This window comes from Lepus europaeus, chromosome 15 (assembly GCF_033115175.1).
Source record: "Lepus europaeus isolate LE1 chromosome 15, mLepTim1.pri, whole genome shotgun sequence".
Taxonomy (NCBI): domain Eukaryota; kingdom Metazoa; phylum Chordata; class Mammalia; order Lagomorpha; family Leporidae; genus Lepus; species Lepus europaeus.
The window spans coordinates 46,614,108-46,632,654 of record NC_084841.1 but is presented as its reverse complement, the minus strand read 5'-3'; the positions used below and the strand labels follow the sequence as shown (position 1 = coordinate 46,632,654).

The window sequence follows — 18,547 nt, the reverse complement described above, 5'->3', positions numbered from 1 at the left end:
TATTGCTTAAGTTTGGGTTAATCATTAATATTTTTCCAAGGATCAATAGCCCACGCAAGCAAGAGATATGGCAGTGCTCTTCAATTTCATGGGTTTGCCCAGGGAGAAAAGCCAGGGGCCAGTGCTATTGGAGGTTTGTTATGTGCTTTGCAGACACTCTTTCTTCTCTATGGACAGTTCTACCCCGGTGATCCCAACTTGCCTAAGGAGAGGATAAATGCAGCAGAGGGGAACAATACTTTTAATGTTTAATCTTTACTTTCTGTTCTCCAGCTGAAGGTTGAGCTGTTGTATTCTCTAACATAAAATGGTGGCAGGCAAAATATGAGGTAACCTTTATAATCACCTGACTTCTGGATGACAAAAGTGATTTTCAAAAACCAACAGAAGTGAAAAGTATGGCATTACATGCAAAAGATGAGCTGTGTTAATATCCACTTGAAACATTAAGTTTTCCGAAGGAATCACCATGAAGAAATTGACAGATATTTCATATTCCAAAGCACCCTATAAAAATTTATCACAGAAAGAGAAAGCCTCTTGATCTTATCCTATCAAATGAAATCATCTTGTAAACAAGAGATTGGGTCTGATTTACCTTTGCATCCTTTGTGCTACTAAACCAAGAACTTTGCAAAACTAGATGCTCAGTAATTGTTATTCAATGAATGAATTAAGGAAAGGTGTGCTATTTCACAGAGAACACCATTAATTTGGGTAGATGAACCGGGTATCTTGGAGAAAAAGGATAGACAATGCTTTCCATATACTTTGGGTACTGTCAAATATTTTTCTTTAAATATAATTTAAATTTCTGTTATGGCTGAATTGTGTCATTCCAAAACCCATATATAGAAAGCATAACCCCCAGTGCCTCAGAATGTAGAATAGTTATTTAAGGAGGTAATAAAATTAAATGAACCCTTTAGGAAGGGCTCTGGTCAATCTAGCTGATGTCCTTAAAAGAGAAGGAAATTTGGACACACAAAGAGCAATCAGACATGTGCCCACACACAGACAGCTGTAGTAAGAAGGTAGCTACCTGAAAGCCAAGAGGACCCAAACCTTGACCTTGAACTTGCAACCTTAATATCACTGAAAAAAATAATATCTATTGTTTAAGCCACTGTGTCTGTGGTATTTTGAGATGGCAGCTCTAGCAAATTAATACAACCTCTTTAACTATCTGCCTGTGAAAGATCTCTCTTAAAATGATAATAAAGAAATAGAAGAGCATAAACTTGTAAGAATGGATGAGAAATGAGACAACTGGAGATATGAGAGTATTTTAGAAAATAGGGAATAGAAATTAGCAAGGCTGAGAATGGTAATTATGAAATGCTCACCAAGGAGGCTATCAGAGGCAAAGAGCAGTTTGGCTGTGATTGTCCCAGGAGGTGGGACTTGGGGAATGCCTGGAGTGAGGGTTCTGAGTCTTGGCCATGAGATAAGAAGCCAGGAGCCATTAGAGGTGAAATTATGAGTTATTCAAGGCACAGATAATTAAGTAGCATAGCTGGAGTCAGAACTCAAGTTTCTCCCCTCCCAAATTGTTAAAATGAGTCTGCAGAAGTAACCCCCTAGTGAATTCTTAAAGCAAATCATTAGACAACCAGGTGTGATAAAATTAAATTCCAGGGTGGCTATGTGAATATAGGCCTGGGTCAGAGAGAAGACTGTGTAAAGGGACAATTGAAGGGTAAATATGGGATGCATTTATCCAAGGACACAATGGATTGTACAGAAGTAAACAGGAGAGAAGACCAAAAGGTCAGTGCTGTTTATAACTGGATATATACATTGTGAATTTCTTTTTTCTGGAACCAATGTTGTGGCCTAGTTGGTAAAGCCCCCACCTGCAATGCTGGCATCCCATGTGGGCACAAGTTCATGTCCCAGCTGCTCCCTGCTAATGGTCTGGGAAAAGCAGTAGAAGATGGCCAAAGTGCTTGGGCCCTTGCTGTTCACGTTGATACCTGGTTGAAATTCCAGGTTCTTGGCATCAGCCTGGCAGGACCCTGGCCATTGCAGCCATTTGGGGAGTGAAACAGCAGATAGAAGACCTCTCTCTTTTTGTGTTTCTCCCCTTCTCTCTCTAACTGTGACTTAAAATAAATAATTTTTTTAAAAAAAGAAAAATTTTAATATGTTTTTGGTTCTTTCATGGTAGAATTTGTGATATTTTCATAGTAGTTGGTGTCTTTTCACCAAATGTGAGTAAGATATATCTATAAAATTGTGACCTTAATTGTAAGGAGTTATTTCAGATTTAAATTGCATTTTCCTTTTTCTCTGTTCAACATCCAAAATGCTGAAAGGATTAAAACAGAAGGGTGGGTTTAGTGGGTAGGGGTGGGGCATGGAGAGGAGCAAACACTTCCTTTTGTGGAAATCTGGAACACAGGGGAAATGGATGGAGATCTGCTTATGGCTGGTCCTCCTCTCACCCTGCTCAGCTGGGACACCACCTCTATTCCAGCTCATCAGAAACATGGGGATTTATCCTATGAAAAATCTAAACAAAAGTATTTCAACCTGGAAGTACCAGGTCCATGGCAGGAGAGAGATTTAATAAAAGTCTGCCATGAATGGCAAAGTTGTAACTTCCCTAGTCACACTTGAGGAGAAGAATTCTGTCACTTGGGCTTATCGTGCCTGGGAGGGAAACAGAAGAAACTTTATCTAGAAAAAAATGAAGTCAGTCTCCAAAGGAAAGACCTGTAGCACTGGCATTAGATGGTTGCACAGTGAAAAGACAAGGTTCTTTATTCTCCAGCCACCCTGTAGTGAATGACGAGAATCCACGAGCCCAGTTAAGTCATGCAGAGCACCCACCGGTGACTTAATGCTTCCCCTCTAATGTCATTGGACAGCCAAGGTGCCACAAACCCTCTGAGAAGCTCTCCAGCATAAAGTCTGAAACAAACAACTGGAAATAATAATAGCAGTGACTATGGAGAAATAGAAATGATTCAAGAAACACATAGAATTCTCAGAAAAAAATAATATTGTCACCAAAGTTATTACATTAATGAAACAAATGGACACTATATACAGTTAGCAAGTAAGAGAAGAGTTCACAGAATTTAAAACTGAAAGCTAAAATTAAAAATTAAAATTAAAAATTAAAAAAAATATATAATGATAAAAATAGACAATAAAGATTAAGAACATTATAAAACAATCCTACAGCTAATATTTGACTATCACAAGTTCAATAAAGAGAGGAAAAAAGGAAAACAATGAACTCATCAAACAATGCAAAAATTTTCTCAAATGGGAGGGCATATTTTTTGCATTAAAAAGACTTATTAGTGCTCAGCCTGATAAAGGAAAAACAGACCAATACCACAGACGTTTCTTGAGATACCAGTACAGCAGTTATGAATCCAATAAAAGTCCCTAAAAGCTTCTAGAGAGGGGAAAAAATGCCATGGACTACATTTCTGACCAGGGGTCAGGTGGTATTGATTACTCCTGTTCCAAGCACATGATGCTTAGAAGACAATGAAGTGGTACATGCAGATTTCTAAGTGAAAAATGTGTGCAAGCCAGAGTTCTAATCACAGCTGAGCCATCAATCAACTGTTCAGGAACTGACAGTGTCATTGATTTGCTTGACCAAGGCAGAAAATATGATTTAAAGGATTTTTAAAAATTGTTATAGAGCATTCTGGAAGAGTTAGTGGTAATGCCACATGAAAATAAGTGTTTAAAAAAGGAGGCAACTTCTCACTGCAGAGGGGAGGAAACATTGTCAATAAATGCAGCATATTCATGGCGCATCATTTAGCTTTATCAGTAAACATTACTTCACAGGGATAAGGGAAATCCTGAATATTCAGTTAGCCAGTGATTGCTGTGTAACTGCAGGGGGTGAATAGATAGAGGGAAGTAGGGGAATGAGATTGTGAAACCCTGATCTTTCATAATGAGAAATGTATTAGAAGTACAGGGTTCAAATAAGAGTCTGAGGCTTTCATGATAAGAAAAACAGCACAGAAGACTCCTGTTCCTATTTTTAGCCTTGTGTAACATAATTTGGGGAAGGTAATTTAATAATTCTTTTGTACAGTTTTAAAATCTTGATTTTTATTTTATTTGAAAGGCAAAGAGAAAGAGACATATAGACACACAGAGAGGTCTTCCATCTGCTGATTCATTTGCCTGCAACAACCAAGGCTGGGCCAGGCCAAACCCAGAAACCCAGAACGAAATCTGGGTCTCCCAGGTGGACAGCAGAGACCCAGGTACTTGAGCCATCACCTGCTGCCTCCAGGGTGTGTATTTGCAGAAAGCTGGGGTCAGAAACAGTGTTGGGACTCAAACTCAGACACTGTGACTTGAGAAGCAAACATCCCAAGTAGCATCTTAACTTCCCTGTCAAACCTCTACCTGTCTTTTGTAAATTTAAAAGCATGATAAGTATCCTGTGTTTATTAGCATGATCTCAACGAATTGCCTTTGATTAGGACTATTAAATATATGAGTGGCAGGAGCTGGTATTGTAACGTAGTAGGTAAAGCTGCTGCCTAGGACGTCAGGATCCCATATGGACACAGGTTTGAGTCCCAGCTGCTCCACTTTTGATCCAGCTTCCTGCTAATGTACCTGGGAAAGCAATGGAAGATGGCCCAAGTGCTTGGGCCCCTGCACCCATATGGGAGACCCAGAGGAAGCTCCTGGCTTCAGACTTGTCCAGCTCTGGCTGTTGTGGCCATTTGAGGAGTGAACAAGCAGATGATGGAGCATCTCTCTCTCCCTTTCTCTCTCCCTTCCTCTCTCTCTCTCTCTCTCTCTCTGCTGTGTGTGTGTGTGTGTCTCCCTCTGTCTGTGTTTAACTGCCTTTCAAATAAATAAATCTTTTTTTTTTGACAGGCAGAGTGGACATTGAGAGAGAGAGACAGAGAGAAAGGTCTTCCTTTTCCGTTGGTTCACCCTCCAATGGCCGCTGCGGCCAGCGTGCTGCAGCCAGTGCACCGCGCTAATCTGAAGCCAGGAGCCAGGTGCTTTCTCCTGGTCTCCCATGGGGGTGCAGGGCCCAAGGACTTGGGCCATCCTCCACTGCACTCCTGGGCCACAGAGAGCTGGCCTGGAAGAGGGGCAACTGGGATAGAATCCGGCACCCCGACCGGGACTAGAACCTGGTGTGCCAGCGCCGCAGGCGGAGGATTAGCCTATTGAGCTAGGGCACCGGCCTGAAATAAATAAATCTTTAAACAATATATGAGTGGAATATTCCATCTCGCCTTTAATATGTAGCAGATTTAATATTGCTATTAGCTGTAGAGCAGGGACTGTTGGTGTTCTTTGCTGGCCAAATTGTATCTGGATTCCCAAGACCTTTCAGGAGAGAGACAAAACATGTGCGCTTGACCTATTCAAGCAGTAGAGTCAGTGCCGATGGAGTGTGAGGCTACAGATGTTGAAGACATTTGAATTTTGCAGGTACTAGATAAATTCTCTTCAGCTCTATTTTTTTTAATATTTTATTTATTTATTTGAGAGGCAGAGTTACAGAGAGAGGAAGCAACAGAGAGAAAGGTCTTCTATCTGCTGGTTTGCTCCCCAAATGGCTGCAATGGTGGGAGCTGGACCAATCCAAAGCTAGGAGCCAGGAGCTTCTTCCAGGTCTTCCACATGGGTGCAGGGGCCCAAGGACTTGGGCCATCTTCTACTGCTTCCTCAGGCCATAGCAGAGAGCTGGATTGAAAGTGGAGCAGCTGAGACATAACCAACACCCATATGGGATGCCAGAGCTGCAGAAAGAGGCTTAGCCTACTATGCCACAGAGCCCCTTCAGCTCTGTTTTATAACTAGTACCCTCCACCTTTCATCTTTTTAGTAGTAAGCAGGATACCTAAATAAAATAATGAGGATAAAAATGAGTCACTTTATCGCTGTATGAGCTATTGAATTCATACTTTTGTAAGGGGAGGAACACAAAGATTCCATTCCATTTTTCAGCCACATTGTAGTGTCCCATTCACACCTTGTCTCGCAGAATCATCATGACCCAGACTATTTCTTGCAGGTTTATAATTGCTGTTGCCTCAAAAGCATCCAGAAAATCTTGCTGACCTTTGGATGGTTGGCAGGGGGCTCTTCTAAATTTGGCAGAAAAGCCCTGTGCTTTGACCCGAGGAAGGACTTTCCAGAGTGCACATTTATTTGGCCTCTTGGACTGCCAGGTGTCCTTAGAGACAGGTGCGCTGGGAGTGAAGGGAGCAAACAGAGCCTCACAGTGCTCATCCTTCAGCCTTGAGAGCAGCACAGTTCTCTTGTTGAGCGGCAGCATTCCAAGCTGCTCCTATGCTTCCTCTCCCGTTTCTGTTGATTGAGTACAAGAGCAACATCAGCAGAGCTACTATGTGGAGTTCTATTGAAAGTGAACCTTGGCTAGCTTGATGTTAATATTCCACAGTTCCACACCATAAGTTCCATATTCCAGTGTAGATGGAGTTCAGCTGTCACTTGCCTCCTCCCAACTCTGCCTACCTCATTCACTCTCTTGCATCATGCATGGGAATGATCTCCCTCGCTGGGTCACTAATTCCCAGGATACACAGATACCTTCTGTATTACTTCCACGCTTATATCTTCTCCAGTGCTATGTACACAGCTTTGAACATAGTAGGCCCTCAGAAGACAGATGTTATCTCGCATTTTTCCAGCTGATGCATCATGTTGTAAAACACACTTCACTCTATATGAAGTCCTTGTGGACATAACCTGTCTCACCAGCACCTGCGTTTCCAGAATGTGTTACCTAACTCATTGGTGCGAGACCATTCCTTGGTCTCTGTATCTGAGTTAAAATCCTAGCTCCTTGCTTATTGCTACTTGTTTTTTAATTCTTACGAATTTCATCATATCTAAAATCAGGATGGTAATGCCAACATCTGTGAAGACCAAATGTGATAATATCTACAACTGCTGATGAGTATTAAAATCACATTAGCTGTTATTACTATCATTAGTTTTCTTTACTAACTATTACTATTACTATTACTATTGCCTCATTTCTCAATGAGAATGGCAATGCCAAACTCACAGGGCTATTGTGAGTATTAAAAGAGTATGTATTCAATAGATGGATATGCACGTATATGTACATTCATAGAACACACATATATAATAGTGCCTAATGCATAGTAAATGCTCATATCTTTGCTATTATTACAATTTGTTTTACTAACTATATAATCATAATTATTATAGGTTTCACACTTAGGTTGGAAATGCTAAGTTCTTGAGACTATTGTGAGTATATAAAAGTTAATAGATTTTTATGCCTTGAAACTGCACCTTGTATATGGTGAGCCAATTTCAATAAATATTTTATTTCATTATTTCCACTGGTAGTAATTTAAAAGTGCTATTGTGCTATATAGGAAGCCTATAAAATAATATATACTAATATACTATTTTAATATACTAATAGTATATTAGTAGGCTAATTCACTTTTGTATTCATTTTCTAGTATATTGATAACAGTAATGGAATTAACATGGTAACATTAATTATCTTTCTACACACCACCAAAAAAAATCCAGCCTGGCAAAACATGTTGGCCCAGAAGCCCACCCTTGGCAAAAAGACAAGATGTGAGTGAGGAAAATGGGCCTGCAGGAAGTGAGGGTGGCTCTCTGCCTACTGTGTTTAGTGACTTCCTCTGCAGCACGCCCGACAGTGACACTGATGCTAGATGAACAACTGCACGGCGCTTCAGGGGCTCCTCCCTTCTTCTGAGGCTGCAGACTTGCTTATGAGCCAGGACGCACGGCTGCCTCCATCTGCTGCCATTTATCTGCCGGTACAGAGAGGCCTCTGCGTGTTTGTGCCGCAGCCCAAATGCAGACTGTATTTCAGCTGCTCCAGCAGAACCACTTTAGAGCACTGAAGGTGGAAAATACCTTAGGAGATCTTCAATCCAGAGTAGTGAGTGTCCGGAGTCCAGAACATCAGCCTTTACAAGGCAATGGCCCTGCACAACACAACAGAGATGAGACCTCCGATCGTTACAGACTCAACTTGTTTTAAAGAGCTTGAAGAAAACTTCTTGCATTTATTTGCCACTTTTACTTAAAGTGCACATTATCTGGAATAATAAACTTCAGTGTTGTTCAAGAGTTAGAGGAAAGGAGAGGAACAAAGGGAGACCACCTATTACGTTCTTTGTGCTGTGCCTGGCCTTTTGCCCTTTATTGAAAATGATGCGTTTTGCATGGTATCTTAATTAAAAACTATTCTTTTCACTCAGATATTTCCACAGAGTTTAGATGGCTTGGAAATAGAAAGCCAGGAAGGGAGACAGAGGGAACTTCCCCCTGAACACCAGTGATGTCATTTGTAATGCAGTTCTTCACCCGAGTGAGGTTATCTCAGATGTGGATAAGGAAAGGTGGAATGCACACAGGCTCTGGATGCAGCCAGTTTCTTTTCTTTTTTTGACAGGCAGAGTGGACAGTGAGAGAGACAGAGAGAAAGGCCTTTACTGTTGGTTCACCCTCCAATGGCCGGCGCGCTGCGGCCAGTGCATCACATTGATCCGAAGCCAGGAGCCAGGTGCTTCTCCTGGTCTCCCATGGGGTGCAGGGCCTAAGGACCTGGGCCATCCTCCACTGCCTTCCCGGGCCATAGCAGAGAGCTGGCCTGGAAGAGGGGCAACCGGGACAGAATCCAGTGCCCCGACTGGGACTAGAACCCGGTGTGCCGGCGCCGCAAGGCGGAGGATTAGCCTATTGAGCCACAGCACCGGTCGCAGCCAGTTTCAATACTAAATCACTGATACTCATGTTTGTTTAGGTGCAAGTACTTTCGGTGGGGAGAGGAGAAGAATTTTACCTTTAAGTCGGATTCCAAACACTTACACTATAAGCAAGACTCTGCCCTTTCAGTCTCTGTTGATATCCCTCTTCCATATGTTCTGTTCTTGAGATAATCTTCACCAGAAGGTGCCTTGTCCCTAGCACTGTATAAGCTGCATGCAATTAATTCCTCACTTCTGGTGTTGGTCTCAAAGTCCTCTTTTGTTATCAGATAGCTCTGACTCTGTGTCTTGAAACTCAGCTTCAGACACCTGTATGTTCCTTTCCGTATATGGATTTTCTGATTTCTACCCAAGGTTGATTCTTCCCAAATTTGTCCCTTTCTATGTGAACGACCATTCACCTCATCGCCCAGTCTAGCAATTGCAGTCATGATCGCACTGCCTTCCCTTTCATTTCCAATAACTCATCATCCTCAAGTTCCATGAGTTTTTCCTTCAAAGCCCGCCTCTCCTCTCCTCCCGTCTCCAGCGGCGTTCATGTCACGTGGCTGCACATCATTCATGCCTGCACTCGGACAGCAGACGCTAACTGGCATGTCAGCATGCAGGCTCTAACTCATTCCTGCTCACTGCTCCCAGACGGCAGACTGAAAGCTCTGATTAAATCCTGTCCTGTTCTTCAGGACTCTTCTAGCACAAAGCAAAATTCACAGAGCACAGGAGACAGTGGCAATGGAGAAAGTGGAAGGGGAGGCAGGCAGCGGGAGGAGCAGCCTCACCTGTACAGGCAGCCATGTCTGGGCTCTAACAGTGGTCACCTGCCGTGTGGAAACATAGGCCAGTGTTTGCCGATTTTTTTTTTTAATATTTTTTTTTGACAGGCAGAGTGGATAGTGAGAGAGAGAGACAAAAAGAAAGGTCTTCCTTTTTGCCATTGGTTCACCCTCCAATGGCTGCTGCGGCCGGCGCGCTGCAGCCGGTGCACTGCGCTGATCCGAAGGCAGGAGCCAGGTGCTTCTCCTGGTCTCCCATGCGGGTGCAGGGCCCAAGCACCTGGGCCATCCTCCACTGCCTTCCTGGGCCATAGCAGAGAGCTGGCCTGGAAGAGGGGCAGCCGAGATAGAATCCGGCGCCTAACCGGGACTAGAACCCGGTGTGCCGGCGCCGCAAGGCGGAGGATTAGCCTGTTAAGCCACGGCGCCGGCGCCAATTTTTTTTTTTTTTTCAAGAGCACACAAAAAATCCAGACTTTAAGAAGTTAAGTCCATAAATATCTATTGAAGGTGTATTTTGTACTGGAGGAGATATAGGTGTGAGCAAAACTGATGAAGATTCTACCCTTGTAGCCCTTGTCTTCTAGGTGAGGTACAAAGACAAGAAAAATAATTTAAACATGTGTGTGTGTGCATGTGTGTGTGTATATGTATGTGTTTGAAGAGAGAGATGCACAAAGAGACATAGAGATATTGGTTTTTCTATTAAAGGCTGTGAAGAAAAATATTGGAAAAGAGGTTAATAATGGGGTGCGTGTGTGTGTGTTTGTGTGTGTGTGTTGGAACACACAAAGGAGGGAAGACTATACTAAGCAGGGGGAAAAAATAAGGAGTCTTTCTGACTTTATTTTTTAAAGGATTTATTTATTTGAAAGTCAGTGTTACACAGAAAGAGAAAGAGAGGCAGAGAGAGAGGTCTTCCATCCCCTGGTTCACTCCCCAATTGGCCGCAATGGCGGGAGATGCGCCAATCCGAAGCCAGGAGCCAGGAGCTTCCACCTGGTCTCCCACATGGGTGCAGGGGCCCAAAGACTTGGGCCATCTTCTACTGCTATCCCAGGCCATAGCAGAGAGCTGGATTGGAAGTGGAGCAGCTGGGACTTGAACCGGTGCCTATATAGGATGCTAACACTGCAGGAGGCAGCTTTACCCGCTGCACCACAGCGCTGCCCCCATTCTGCCTTGATTTAGGGTTGGTAAAGGGGGTCCTGATGGTTGGAGTGAGATAGCAAAGTAAAGAATAAAAAAGGAGTTGGGGATGAAATGTAAGGTGGATAGAGGCTGCGGTTGGGCAGGTAAGTGGCAATTTATGTAGGACTTTATCAATGTTACTACTGACTTGGCCTCAATTCTAAGTGAAACAGGAAGATAGCAAGGTTCTTTAAACAGACTTTAACAAGATCACACTGTTAATTTGGAAATAAACTGTAGGAAGATAAGAGAAGCAGTGACCGATGAGGAGGTGTCATCTTGAGAGATGGTAGAGGTTGCTGTGTAAAGGGTAAAAGGCGATACCATCCCGGATCAGTTTTGAGGACAGAGTACCCAAATGTCATTGTAGATGGGAAGTGTGATGTAAGATGCAGTCAAGAGTGATGTGAAGATGCAGGGAGGAGAAACTGAAGGGATGGAATTGCCGTCGAATGGATTGAACAAGTGGGGAACAGAGGTGTGGAGGGGAGCTCTGCAGCTGTTAGGAACTTGTCGGGTGGAGCTGTCTCTGGGCACGCCAAGCAGGGCTGTTAGTCGGGTAGTTTGGAGGTCAAGATTGGAATGGAGGAAAATTCTTGACTTCATATGAGATCACTGGAATATGTACCTCAACTCTCTTTCCCCTAAGATGAATTCTTTTTCTTGGGGTCTAATTACTTTCTCACTACCAGCACCTTTCACTGAGGCCCATCCTGCTGTTCTTAACCCAACTGGATCAAACTATGCATTTAAAGATCCTCCTTTTCTTAATGGAACAGCTGAGAGAAAGCAGATCTAGAGCAAGACTTTACTGTAAAATCAAAAACCCTGACTGACTTATAGGAATTATTGGGCTCAGATTCGGTTCCCTCTGGGAAGCTCGCCTTCTGGCTGCTGCTCCACCCTGCACAGCAGAGACCATCTGCAACTTTCCCACGACACAGGAATCCGGGAGACACAGTCATCACACGAGAGACTGAAGGTCAAGATCGAAGTTTCGTCTCCTCTTATGCTTACTTAAAGCCCACCTACTTAATTCTGGTTTTCCTCTGTGAGGATGTTTAGCTTCCACTGATGATGGTATACTGGGATTTAGTACAACAAATGAGGGAGACTAGCATATTCAAAATATGCAAATGTAGAACCAGGATTCCAGTACTCTAACTAGAGGCACATACAGATATTTTCAAGGTGGCAAGATTATTTCTTCACAATATGATTCATAGCTATGTCATCAATAAATATTAATTACCTTTGTTCTCCCTGGGAAGTACTCTCAATGCCCTGTGACTCCCCCAGCCTTATCTACGTTTTCTCACAGGTGGTAACCACATAATTCCAAGCTCTTTCTTATGCTACCTTCCCTTTACCTTCTTCTCATAAAAATTTTAGAGGTTTTTTAGGTCAAACCAATGCATAAAGTCTTTTCCTACTTAAATTCTACCACGGTGTCTTCCCTTCTTTGAACATCTATACCATGTCCCAACCAAGTATTTTTTCATTGAAATAGACTCTGAAACTTTTTGGTATGCAAATCTTATCTTCCCAGAAAGACAAGAACCGTGCTTTGCTCTTTAAACTTTAACCCCTTTTGTTTGTTTCTAAATCTACATGCACAGTGCAAGGCTCTGTAAGTAACAGAAATTTAGTAAATTATCTATGAGAATCTGCAACTCCATTTATTAGTCCATTCACTCAAAACACATTAACATAGACCATCAGGCATTGCTAGATGTTTAAGTAAAACAATTAAGTAATGGAAAATCATTTATTGTGAATGCATAATTTTTAAGGGGAGAGAAAACACAGGAAATAGCTTTTAGAGAAACTGGCTTGGGAAACACATATTCAAGATTGTAGAGAGCCATCTTGTGGGGAAGTGAGTTTCTCACTCATATGAGGTCTCAGGGCAAGTGGCTGTCTTTGTTCTAGTTATGGAACAGAAAAATGCACTAAAGTTTTACATAATTAACTGTATTTTGATGCTAAAATTAATTATAGTCTTTATGATGTATTTTGTACATTTTTTTGCCTGTATTAAAAGGAAGGTCCCAGAAAATGAATTAGTAAATATCATAAAGAAGACTTAAGACCACTTCCATAAGAAATCTTATAAAAAATACAAAAGAAAGAAAGCTCTCAGAGATTATCTCCTCAAATGATCTTTCCCTTTGGTGCAGGTGAGGAGTTCAGTGCAGTTTGAATATCTTACTAAGTCTATGGTTCATTCTAAAGGAAAATGGAAATATACATGCACTTTTGCATAGAATCCTGTGAGTTTCCCCTGCAGTTCCCTACAGTCTTCATATTTTAAATCCCTACAATTTATATAATATAAAATCAAAGGGGCCAGTGCTTGGTATAGCAGGTAAACCCACCTCCTGCAGTGCCAGCATCCCATATGGATGTTCGAGTCCCAGCTGCTCCACTTCCGATTCAGCTCTCTGCTATGGCCTGGAAGAGCAGTAGAAGATGGCTGAAGTCTTGGGCCCCTGCGCCTGTGTGGGAGACCTGGAAGTGGTTCGAGGCTCGTGGCTCCTAGTTTCAGATCTGCCTAGCCCCAGCTGTTGCAGCCATTTGGGGAGTGAAGCAGTGGATGGAAGACTCCCCCCCACCTCTCTTTTTCTCTCTCTGCGTCTGCCTTTCTGTAACTCTGCTCTTCAAATAAACAAATAAATCTTTTTTTAAAAAAAATGAAGGTCTAGAAGACTTGGGGGTAAAAGCTAAGATTTGGTCCCCTTATCTCTTTTTTTTTTTAAGATTTATTTATTTGAAAGTTGGAGTTACACAGAGAGAGAAGGAGAGGCAGAGAGAGAGAGAGGGAGGTCTTCCATCTGCTGGTTCACTCCCCAGTTGGCTACAACATCCCATATGGGATGCCAGCACCACAAGCAGCGGCTCCACCCGCTATGCCACAGCACTGGCCACTTGGTCCCCTTATCTCTTTATTCTCGAAACCTCATGCTCACACAATTTCATAAAAATGAATAGACCAATGAATTTATAAACAAAATCACAATGAAATATTTTCCTATGTTCTTTGAATCCCTAAGGTCCATCTTAGCATTGACAGATTTTAGGTTTTTAATATTTCTAACAATGATAGAGATAAAATTTTAATGTTAGATTCATATGATTTGTGGCATATCTGTCAGAGATCCTTAATGTTCCTTCTATCCAAAATAAAAGGTGTATTTTTGTTTTCTTTTTAAAAACTGAGTAGTAGTTCATTGTATATATATACCTTATTTTCTTTATCCATTTATCCATTGATACAAAATTAGATTAATTCCATATCTTGGCCCTTATGAATAATGCTACAATGAAGATGGGGGTATAGATATCTCTTTGACATATTGATTTCATTTCCTTTAGAGACATGCAGTAGTGGAATTGCTGTGTTGTATGATATTTCCATTCATAGATTTTTAATGGAGATGCCGTACTATTTTCCATACTTACTATACTAATTTGCATTCCTATCAACAGTATACAATAGTATCCAAGGGTTCTCTTTTCTCTTTATCTTCACTGATTATATTTTGTCTTTTTGATAATATTCTAACATATGAAGTGATGGTTTTAATTAGCATTTCCTTCATGATTAATGGTGTTGAGCATTTTTTCATTGCTTTCATATACCTATTGCCTATTCATATATCCTTTTTATATATAATTTTAAAATATCCATATATATGTATATACATATATATATGTATATATATACACTAAATACTTATTTATTTGAAAGACAGAGTTACAGCGAGGCAGAGACAGGGAAAAAGAGAGGTCTTCCATCCGATGGTTCACTCCCCAAATGGCTGGAGCTGCATGGATCTGAAGAAGCCAGGAGCTTCTTGCAGGTCTCCCACATGGGTGTAGGGGCCCAAGGACTTGGGCCATCTTCCACTGCTTTCCTATGCCATAACAGAGAGCTGGATGGGAAGTGGAGCAGCTGGGACTAGAACAATGCTGGGATGCCAGCATTGCAGGTGGCGACTTTACCCACTATGCCACAGCACCGGCCTCTCATGTGTCTTCTTTTGAGAAATTGCTGTTTGCTCATTTTGTAAATTGACAGGTAAAATTATATGTGCCATGTACACCATGATGTTTTAAAGTATCATTGTAGACTGATTAAATATGACTGATTAACACATTCATTACCTTGGGAAATTATGATTTTTGTCATGGGAACACTTAACATCAACTCCCAGCATTTTTCACGAATACAATACATTGTCATTAGCTGTAGCTGCCATGCTGCACAGCAGATCTCTTGAACTTACTGCTCTTAGATCATTAGGAAGTCTAATCCTTTGACCAATAGCTGCCCAGCCCACAATTTGCCAACTCCCTCAACCTCTAGTAACTACCATTCTACTGTCTAGTTCTAAGTGATCAGCTTTTTAAAATTCTACACATGAGTGAGATCATTTGTAAATTTTAACAGCATGTAATTTGCCTTATTACTTTTTTATTATTCATTTTATTTGAAAGGCAGAGTGACAGGGAGAAAGGGAGAGACAGAGATCTTCTATCTGCTGGTTCATTCCCAAAATGGCTATAACAGCTGGGGCTGGGCCAGGTCAAACCCAGGAGCCAGGAACTCCATCTGGGGTCTCCCACATGAGTGGCAGGGGCCCAAGTACTTGGGTTACCTTTCGCTGCATTCCCAGCACCATTATCAGAGAGCTTTGTTGAAAGCAGAACAGCAGGGACTCGAACTTGGGTTCTGATATGGGATACCAGTGTCACAGGCATGGCTTAAACCTCTGTGTTACAATGCCACACTGCTTTATAACTCTTGAGTCACTTGATTGTTATGTTTTTTGGAAATCCTGATATCAACAATATGGATGAACTTGGAGGACGTCATGGTAAATGAAATTAGCCAGGCACAGAAAGACAATATTGCCTGATTTCACTTGTTCGTGAAAAAGTCAACCTTACAGAAACAGAAAGTAATATTATGAGGATTCATGAGGTTGGAAGCTGGCTAAGATGTTGGCCAAAGGACAAAAATTTTCCTTCAGACAAGAGGAGTAAGTTTAAGAGATCACTGTTCATTAGAGTTCATAGCAATGTATCGTATACTTGAAAATTGCTCAGCGAGTGCATTGTAAGTGTCCTTATCACAAAAAATAATCTGCAAGGTAATGCATTTGTCAGTTAACTTGACTGAGCTCTTTCACAGTGTGTACACTGATCAAAGCATAGTGTGTACACCATAAATATATACAATTAATATGAGTCATTTTGAGGGGAAAAAGGTGTATTTTGGAATCTAGGGTATGTTTTTGGAAATGGGTCAATGAGGCCATGACATTATGAAGTTCATACATTTGGGCAGAGTGCTGATCCGTGCCCCATACTTACTTACAGTAAGCGCATAAATACTAGCAAACTACCAGCTCTCGTGGTCGTCTTCCTTCCTCACTAAGAAAGCAGCTGTCCTCATAAACATCAGCTCCTTTGGTCAATTCCCTTAGAACTCCATTTTTTGTTTTTTAAATTTCTTTAACCTTTACAATAGCTTATGATTTCTTCATCTCTTGGCTGTTAAAGATCGTTGTAACCCAGGTCAGTATTTCCCAAAATAAGTTCTAGGGAATGTTCGTGCCATAAAATAATCAACAAATGTGACAAGCAGGACACTCCCGTGGGAAATATGCCAACTTCCATGAAATTAAACCAATTTGTTACTGGAAGATTCCCAAAGTCTTTGTACAACCAAATTAAATATTTTGACTCTCCAGGAAGCAGATACTATTGGGAGAATATCCTAATTTTTTTTTTAAACATGGAAATTTTTGCTTGTTTCCAGGGTATCTAATGAGGCTAATGTGCCATAGAGAACAAATCGGCACTTAGTGAACTACAGATACAAAGACAGATTTAAAATTATATGCAGACTGCTTGAACAAATTTCAGGATGGTGAGAAACTGGCTTCCAGTGTAGAATAATCTTGGGAAGGAACTTTTCCATTAAATGTTCATAATTCAAATATTATGATTAATTTTAATTTAGCAGGCAATTTGATAAAATGGAGAAAGCACTCACCTGAAAGTGAGTTAACATTTTTTTTTATTCCTCAGCGCAATCATGCTGTTTTTCAAGTGATTAACAATTCATTTTACCTCTCAAGCTAAGGTTAAAGAATTCTTGGAGGAGTAATAGAAGCACTGTGATCAGTATCAGACTTAGTTTAAGACGTTTTGTGCAGGGGCAGGCTTTTGGTACCATGGTTTCAACACCATGGGGTATGCTCATATCCTGTACTGGAATGCTTTGGTTCAGTTCTAGGCGCTGTACCTGACTCCAGCTTCCTGCTAATGTACATCCTGAAAAGCAACAGTTGGTGGCTCAAGTGATGGAGTCCCTGCCACACATGTAGGAGACTGGACTGTCTTCCAGGTCCATGGCTTCATTCTGCCCCAGCCTGGCCATTGTGGGCATCTAGAGAGTGAGCCAGGTGGATATCTGTCTCCCTATATGTATCTCTCTCTCTGTCTCTCCCTCTCCTTTTCTCTTTCTCTCTCAAATAGTTTTTTTTTTTCTTCACAAAAGTTGCTTTGCACATCAATTCCCAAGTCATATTCTAAAAGATGGCTTACTCTGATATTCATTGTTGTGTAGATGGAACAGTTCAATCATTCTGCAAATGTTCTTCACTTCCTAGAATAGTTGCATTCCGGTTAGTATATTCAACACTCTTAGAGGCCCTATCATAAAAAATGTTCTTTAAAGTTGCCAATCCAATGTTTTCCAAATTGTTTGAATATTTAGTATTTTCCTTATTTTTATTATTCAACTGGGTTTTGACATCTCAGAAACTAGTATTCCATACGAAACTTTGGGAAATGTTCTTATGCTTTTGTCTTCTTTTAACAGATGAAATGGTTTTGCAGTCCATTCTAATAGAGAATAATTGCACCCACAATCTAAAAATGCAGACTATTTAATTGCATTGGATTGACCACATGTGTTCATGTTGTCGCCATCTGTTGAATTGAAAAGGAGGGGGGCAGACTCCCTTCCCACCTTGACACCTACCTCAGAAATAGCCAAGATTTATTTCTCGGAAAAATGTCATGGGAGAGGCCGGAGACTCTGAGAAAGCACAGGCCAGAACAAGGCTGCCTGGGCCCAGCTAATGGAAAAATCAAGCCCAGAGCTCTAACGACCATTGCAGTGTCTCTCATAGAAATCACTAAGTAAAATAATCTATATCCAGCAAGAAACTAATTGAATATTAAGTAGTCTTTTGTGGGATCAAATGTAAATGTTTACTGGTATAATAAATTTATAAATTAAATATATTTTATATAGGCACCAATGTGTTTTTTATTCATTGCTTAAACAAGTATTTTTAAACTACCTTCTATTTACCAGATTTTAAAGATCGTGGGTTTTCAACAGTTAACAAAACAGACAGAAACCCATTTGCGTGTACCATATAAAGGGTGGTAGCTTCAGAGAGACTCAATAAACATCACAAATAAGCACATTATGCAATTTGTTGGAAGGCTTTATGCTCTGGGTAAGGAGATAGTGCGAAGGAAGAGAAGTTAGAAGGAGAGACTGAGAGTCTGGTTGGAACTTTCAGCAGAGCGGTGAGCTGTCCTCGAGAGGAGGCACGCCTTTGCTCCGAGGCTTCAAGGGCAGGAGAGTGAGCAGGGGAGTCTGAAGGAGAGGGTGGTGAACCCAGGCGCCCTGAGTCTGCAGCATGCTTGCTGTTTTGCAGGATTAGCTAGAAACCAGGGAGGCTGCGGTGGGAGAGGGCAGGGGAAGTAATAGGGGGCATG

The 18,547-nt window shown here is 41.4% G+C and overlaps 1 protein-coding gene and 1 pseudogene across 3 annotated transcripts in view; both read left to right on the top strand.

Annotated features, from left to right (window-relative positions):
• Positions 1–18,547, top strand: part of PDE4D (phosphodiesterase 4D) — a 1,616,992-nt gene that overhangs the window by 1,201,304 nt on the left and 397,141 nt on the right. The gene's annotated exons all lie outside the window — the stretch shown is intronic.
• LOC133774693 (U6 snRNA-associated Sm-like protein LSm6) lies at positions 1,559–1,787 on the top strand (annotated as a pseudogene).